General features: G+C 34.0%; 1 pseudogene; it reads right to left on the reverse strand.

Annotated features, from left to right (window-relative positions):
- Positions 1-7,634: 7,634 nt before the first annotated feature.
- Positions 7,635-8,134, reverse strand: LOC143668985 (large ribosomal subunit protein uL23 pseudogene; annotated as a pseudogene).

An 8,134-nucleotide genomic window follows, 5' to 3' on the forward strand; every position in this document is an offset into this window, starting at 1 on the left:
TTCTGCCAGAGCGTCATCTCCCCTTCTTATGAGGATACCAGTCATGCTGGAGTAGAGATCACCCTACTCCGTATAACCTCATTTTAATTTAACTAATCCAGTCTGAAATGATCTTACTTCCAAATAAGGTCACATGCTGAGGTCGTGGGGGTTAGAACTTCTACATGTCTTTGGGGGGAAACAGTTCAACTCATAACATCAAGTTTTGTAGAATGAGGTTTGAAAGAAACTAGTAGGAAAAATAGGGTGGAACTGTGTTTCCTCATTTACAAAACTGGATTAGATAATCCCCCAAATCCCTTACAGTTACAATTTACAGTTCCAAAACTGATGCAACTCGGAACCTGAACCTGTTAAAATTAGGCTTAGAACTGAGAGGATGATGGTAGACAAAGTCCTCAGCAGCTGGTGAAAAAAACACACTCCCGAGAGTAGTAAAGAAGTGAGGGAGGCTGAGAGGTGGGATGTTCCCAGCACTTTCCAAGTGGAACATACAAAAACAAGAAGCTAATCCAACCTACTTGAAAGTTGGTGGGTTTCCAGGACAAAAGGAATTGAGGAAGATTGTGAGCAGTTATAAATGATCTAGAAAACACTGGTTAAGCATTTTTTATCCATACCCTAGAAAATGTGCTAAGATCTCCTTACCTATCAAACTGCCATCTCAGAGGAAAACTAGAGAGATCCAATTGTTAATGGAATTCACTTTAACAGCTGCTTAGAGGAGAAATGTAAATACAGCAAACTAATCAAGGCATAGTTTCAGTGGGGGAAAGCAATACCTATCAATAATATTGTAGTCTGTCTAAAAAAAAGATAAGTTAACAGAAGGGTAACATTCTGGAAAGTATCTAGAAAAAAGAGGGTCATAGAAGAAGAATTTGTAATGTCTTTAGCAGCATTGTTCAGGAGAGGAAAATCTTGATCACCCCGCATATATATTTGGACCATTTGAAGTGTATTTACTTTAGTTATGACACATACTTCCCCTGCTTTGATAATGTTTTCCATTTGAAGTATTTTTCCTTGGACAAACTTCCTGATCAATGGTTATTTTTGCTATTGAGAAAATCTCTCAGTTTGAATATTTATTTGGAGACAATATACCAAAATATTTAAGGATGCAAACTTTGGAATCAGACAGAGATGTTCACATTTTTCTGCCACTGGAGCAAGTTATTCAACTTTTCCTCATCTTCTTAGGGATACTAACATACATTATAGGGTTGTTTTTGAGAATTCATTGAAACAACAAATGCGAAGTGTCCAGCAGAGCTTCTGACACACAGCAATACCCAATATATGGCACCTATTTTACCTGTGATTGGTCACCTTATTGAAGTTTCATTAGTTTTGTTTTAATTTGGTTGTATTGGATTTTCCAGACAATACCATCATATGCAAATAAAAATCATTTTACTCTGTGGTTATTACTAATATTTCCTTTTTTTTTCTCCTTATGCTGGCTAGAACTTCTAGAATGAACACACACAAAAAATGATGGTGATAGGAAGTTCCTTGACTTATCTTGACTTTAATGAATATGCTGCTATTGAAAGCATGACAAATAATACAAACGTGGGAGACATCACAAATGATAAAAAAAAAAAATCTGACTTCTCATCCCATCCCCTTGCCTCACAACAGAAGTAAAAAACAGTTTCCTCAGAGTCGAGATATTATCCTGGAGGTTATTCTTACGCATTTTATAGATATCCCCTTTTTAGTTAAAGGTTAATTAGAGAGGCTAGAGGGAAGTGCCTGAAATGTAGAGCTGTGTTCCAGTAGCCATGTTTCTTGGAGATGAATTTATAATGATATAGCTTTTGCAATGTGACTATGTGATTGTGAAAACCTTGTATCTGATGCTCCTTTTATCCACGATATTGAAAGATGAGTAAAAAATATGGACTAAAAATAAACAAATAATAGGGGGAACAAAAGGTTAAAATAAATTGAGTAGATTGAAATACTAGTGCGCAATGAAAGGGTGTGGTAAGGGAGTATAGGGAAAAAATAGGGGGAACAAAGGTTAAAATCTATTGAGTAGATGGAAATACTAGTGGTCAGTGAGAGGGAGGGATAAGGGGTATGATATATGTGAGTTTTTATTTTTTTTTTTATTTCTTTTTCTGGAGTGATGCATATGTTATAAAAATCGATCGTGGTGATGAATATGCTACTATGCGATAATATTGCATAGTAGTATATTGATTGTACACCGCACATGGAATGTTTCTTTGTTAAGGATGTTTACGTTTATATGTCATTTTGGTTTCATAATGCAACATAAATTAAATTAAAAGAAAAAACGGTTTCCTAAATTTTGCGTTTAAAATACCTTTACTTTTTTAAAAGTCGTTTTTATTTATTTTTTTATCCTTGCTGTACTAAGCTTTACGTGAGCTTAGTTTTGTTTGTCTTTGAGCTGGTATCAAACTCTATGCAGTGTTTGCAACTTGCTCATGACACTCAATATTACATTGCTAGAATGAACCCATGTGATTGCTTATGGCTTTAGTTTATTTACTTTTCTGCTATACAATATTCCTTCGTATAAGCACACCCACAATTTATCCATTCTCCTTTCAAGAGACATTTCAGTTGTTTATAAGTTTTTCCTATTGTGATGATAGGGCTTTGAGTGCCCCTATACGTGTGCCCTGGGTGTCCAGAGCTATCCTGATGACCACTAAGACTGACCTTTTTCCTTATGTTTTATTCATGCATTTGTTCATACTAGCATGTTACCTCTACTGTGAAATGCTTCTTCGTATGTTTTCCCATTTTTCTACTGGGAAAAATTGATTTATAGAAATTTTTCATTTAAACTGGATACTACAATAACTTTGGCATTTCTGTATGTTGCAAATAAATCCTTCTCATTTGTAGTTTGTTTTTCTATTTCATTAAGGTGTTTTTCATGGGCTGGGATTATTAACTTTAATGTAAAATTAAACTATTTTATGATTAGTGCCTTTTTATATCTTGTTTAAGAGAAACTTCCCGGGCCACGGTGGCTCAGCAGGTAAGAATGCTTGCCTGCCAAGCCCGAGGACCCGGGTTCGATTCCCGGTGCCTGCCCATGTGAAAAAAAAAAAAGAGAGAAACTTCCCTGTCCTGAGATTATAAAGTTATTATTCCATTATTCTCTTACTTTAAAAGTCTTAAAATTTTGCTTTTCACACTTAAGGCTTTAATCAACTTGGAAGTGATTTTTCTGTATGGTATAAAGTGTCCTATTTTATTTTCCTTACAGATGACCAATCTTACTAATACCAAACATCATTTGGTAATATCAATCCTTTCCCCATCGTAATGTAACCTCTGACACATATATCAAGTTCCCCTATTTGAGTGAGTATATTTTTTGACTCTTTATTCTGTTTTTACTGGTCAATTTAACTAATCCTGTACCAAAAACTCATCATTTAACCATTCAGCTTTGTAATGATTCTTATTAACTGGAAAGAAAAGTATCACACTTTCCTCCAATCTTGTTCTGCTTCAAGAGTGTGTGTCAAATTCCTCTAAAAACTTTGTAGGGATCTCAGCTGGAATTGTACTCAATCTGTAAGTCAATTTGGGAAAAAAGTACTTACTTTATATATTGAGTTTCTCCCAGAATCTGTAATGATACCCCCTTTTTTATATTCCTGATAGTAATTATTTGTACATTTTCTATCTTTTACTCCATTTCAATTAAACAGATATTTGTAAATTCATTCGTCATTTCATAGAACCATTTTTTTGGCTCTATTTCTTCTCTTGTATGATTGCTTTTCATTTAATTAATTTCTCTTTAAATTATGTAAGCTTCTTTTGCTGGTCTTAATGTTTTGTTGAATGCTAATTTAAGCCTTCCTTCTTTGCTTATTACGCATTTGAGATTTTCTTTTTTGGATTTCTTTTTCTGCTACTTCACTAGGAAGTTTTAAGATATGGGTTTCTTTTTATCCATCCTCCTTGAAATTCATTAGGCTTTTTCAGTCTGTGCATTCATATCTTTCACCTGTCCTGGAAAATTTTCAGGCATTATCTCTCCAGATATTCTGTCCCATTTTCTCTATCCTCTCTTTCCTGAATTATGATTAAATGTGTGTTAATCCTTCCTTCCCTATTCTTCTATTTTTCTTACCTTCTATTCTATATTTTTATCTTTCTGTTTCATTTTTTACATTACTTTTCTGACCTATCTTCTAGTTGATTAATTTGTTTTCAAGTGGGGTTCAATCTTCTGTTAAAACCATCAACTGAGTTCTTAATTTCAGATACTGTATTATTTGGGTCCATTTGATTCTTTTTTTTTTTCAAAATAAAAAGTAAAAAAAAAAAAAGATCAGATTTCACTCACCCTTCTCCATGAAAAATAGGACATTCTTTTTTTAATTCAATGGATTGTATCAATGTCAATATCTTGATTGTGTTTTGCAAAATGTTGCTATTGGGAAAAATGATAAAGGCTACACTGAATCTCTTTGTATTTCTTTTTTTTTTTCTTTTTCTTTTTCTTTTTTTTTTTTGTTTACCGTGAGCTATGTCTTTTTTTTAAAAATCCTTATTATGAATAGTCAATGTTAAAAGCGTGAAACATATGGAAGTTGTTGCTTGTGAAGTCATTTGCTTTCTCTAGCTGCAGAGATGCAACATCTAGTTCAGTGCTATATATGAATACAGATTTTCTTCCTGGGCCATATGATTTGGAGTTTGCTCTCTTTACAAGAGTCATAATAGGGAAATCATGCTATATCTAACCTTTTGTGTCTGGCTTATTTCATTCAGCATTATATCCTCTGGGTTCATCCATGTTGTCACATGCTTCAGGACATCATTTCATCTTACTGCTGCATAATATTCTAGCATGTGTATACACACCACATTTTGTTTATCCACTCATCAGTTGAGGGGCACTTGGGTTATTTCCATCTTTTGAAAACTATGACTAGCGCCACTATGAACATTGGTGTACAAATGTCTATTCGTGTAATTGCTTTCAGCTCTTCTGGGTATATAACAAGTAGTACTATTGCTGGGTCATAGGGCAACTTAATATTTAGTTTTCTGAGGAACTGCCAAACTGTCTTCCGCGGTGGCTGTACCACTATATATTCCCACCAACAGTAAATAACTGTTCCAATTTCTCCACATCTTCTCTAACATTTATAGTTTCCTCTTTGTTTAATAGCAGCCATTCTTATAGATGTGAGATATCTCATTGTAGCTTTGATTTACATTTCCCTTACAGCTAATGAAGATGAGCATCTATTCATATGCTTTTTAGCAATTTGTATTTGCTCTTTGGAAAAATGTTTATTCATATCTCTGATCCATTTTATAATTAGGTTATTTGTTTTTTGTTTTTAAGTTGTGTAATTTCTTTATATACACATGATACCAAATGTTTATCTGATATGTGTTACCAAATATTTTCTTCCATTGAGTTAGCTGCCTCTTCACCTTTTTGACAAATTCCTTTGAGACACAGAAGCTTTTGATTATACTATTGATCTATTTTTTCTTTTCTGGCTTGTGCTTTGGGTGTAAAGTTCAAGAAGCTACCTCCTATCACTAGATTTTGAAGATGTTTTCCTCTAGGAGTTTTATCATACTGACTCATATTTAGGTCTTTGATCCATTTTGAGTTCATTTTTGTATAGGGTTTAAGATAAGGGCCCTCTTTGTGTTAATCAGTATCTTTTGAAAAAAAAATCAAATGGACCCAAACAATACAATATCTGAAATTAAGAACTCAGTTGATGGTTTTAACAAAAGATTGAACCCCACTGTTGGTTATCAGTATCCAGTTCTCATGCCCATTTATTGAAAACATTATTCTGTCCAAATTCAAGAGATTTGGAGGCCTTGTCAAAGATTAATTGACCATAGATTTTATGATCAATCTCTGTGCTCTTAATTCAGTTCCACTGATCAATACTTCTATCTTTGTGCCAGTACCATGCTATTTTGACCACCGTGGCTCTATAGTAAGCTTTAAAGTTGGAAAGTGTTAATAATCCTCTTCACTCTTCCTTTTTAAGACGTCTTTAGCTATTCAATGTTTCTTTCGCTTCCAAACAAATTTGATAACTTGCTTTTCCAAATTTTCAAAATATGTCGTTGGAATTCATTGATATTGCATTGAATCTGTAGATCAGTTTGGGTAGAATTAACAGCTTAACAACATTTAACCTTCCTATCCATGAGTATGGAATATCTTTCTATCTATTAAGATTTTCCTCTATTTCCCTCAGCAATGGTTTATTGTTTTCTATATACAAGTCCTTTACATCCCTGGTGAAGTTTATTCCTAAATACTTGATTATTTTAATGGCTATTTTAAATGTTTTTTTTTCTCAATGGTCTCCTCATCAATGCCATTACTTATACATAGAAACATTACAGATTTTTGTATATTAATCTTGTATCCCATCACTGTGCTGAATTTGTTTATCAGCTCAAGTAGCTTTATCATAGATTTCTCAGGATTTTCCACATATAGGATCATGACATTTGAAAATAATGAAAGTTTTACTTCCTTCCTATTTGGATGCCTTTTATTACTTTCTTCTGCCATATCACTCTAGCTAGAACATCTAGTACAATATTGAATAATAGTAGTGACAATGGGCACCCTTGTTTTGTGCCCAATCTTAGAAGGAATGCTTTCAATCTCTCACTGTTGAGAATAATGCTGGCTGTGAGTTTTTCATATATACCTTTTATGATATTAAGGAAGTTTCCTTTGATTCCTACCTTTTGAAGAGTTTTTACAGAAAAGGGTGCTGACTTTTGTCAAATGCTTTTTCAGCATCAATTGATATGATCATGTGATTTTTTTCCCTTTTGATTTGTTAATGTGATGTATAACATTAACTCTCTTGGGTTGAACCACCCTTGCATTCCTGGTACAAATCCCACTTGGTTGTGATGTTCAATTCTTTTAACATATTGTTGGATTCAATTTGCTAAAATTTTGTTAAGAATTTTTGCATTCATATTCATTTAAGGAGACTGGTCTTTACTTTTCCTTGATTGTAACATCATTGTCTGGTTTTGAAATTAAAGGGATGTTAGTTTCATAAAATGAGTTCAGTAGTGTTGCTATTTCTTCAGTTTTTTGGAGGAGTTTGAGCAGAATAGGTATTAGCTTTTTTGAAATGTTTGTTAAAATTCCCTTGTAAAGCCGTCTGACCCTGGACTTTTCTTTGCAGGAAAATTTTTGATGATTGATTGAATCTCTTTGCTTGTAATTGGTTTGTTAGGATCTTCTATTTCTTCTTGAGTCAGCATCATTAGTTCATGTTTCCAGAAATTTGTCCATTTCATCTAAGTTGTCCAGTTTGTTAGCATATAGTTAGTCATCCACTTTGTCATTTTTTGAATCTGCTATATAATTTTTTCCTGCAGATAATTCCAATTAATCTTTTATTTTTTAAATAAGAAACATAGTTGTTTTATTACCTGTTTCGTAACCTGCTAAATCCAAATATTAAGTATTTGTGGTTTTGTTTCTGTTGTCTATTAAAACTGCTGGTTTTGCTCATATAATCATCTTTTCTTATGTGCTCATGTTACTTTATTTTATTTTTTATAGTCAAAAAACTTATATTTAGAATTTGCCAGCTGAACTCAGTTTAGATGATCCCAATTTTGTTGGTAACATCCAAAGCATCATAGTCAGGAGCCAGTGGAACATATGCCTTCTTCGCTCCATCAGACCTGATCAGAGTGTTGACCTTGACCACATCAATGTCATAGAGCGTCTTCACAGCCTGTTTGCTCTGGTGCTTATTGGCCTTGACATCCACAATGAACACAAGTGTTTTGTTGTCTTCAGTCTTCTTCAGGCTGACTCAGTGGTCAAAGGGAACTTGATGATGGCATGGTGGTCAAGCCTGTTTCTCCTGGAGGCATTCTTCCAAGGATATTTGGGTTGTCTTCTGAGATGCAGCGTCTTGGGCTGGCAGAATTTGGGTGAAGTGTGGATCTTCTTTTTGTGGCTGTGGGTGTCTTTCAGTACTACCTTCCTGGCTTTCAAAGCTTTTGCTTTGGTTTTGGTTTGGGGAGGGGCAGGAGCTTCCTTCTTCGCTTTGGCACTATCTTCATGCAAAGGGTTTCTGAAGCTGGTTCCCAT

Source organism: Tamandua tetradactyla, chromosome 25 (genome assembly GCF_023851605.1).
Source record: "Tamandua tetradactyla isolate mTamTet1 chromosome 25, mTamTet1.pri, whole genome shotgun sequence".
Lineage (NCBI taxonomy): Eukaryota > Metazoa > Chordata > Mammalia > Pilosa > Myrmecophagidae > Tamandua > Tamandua tetradactyla.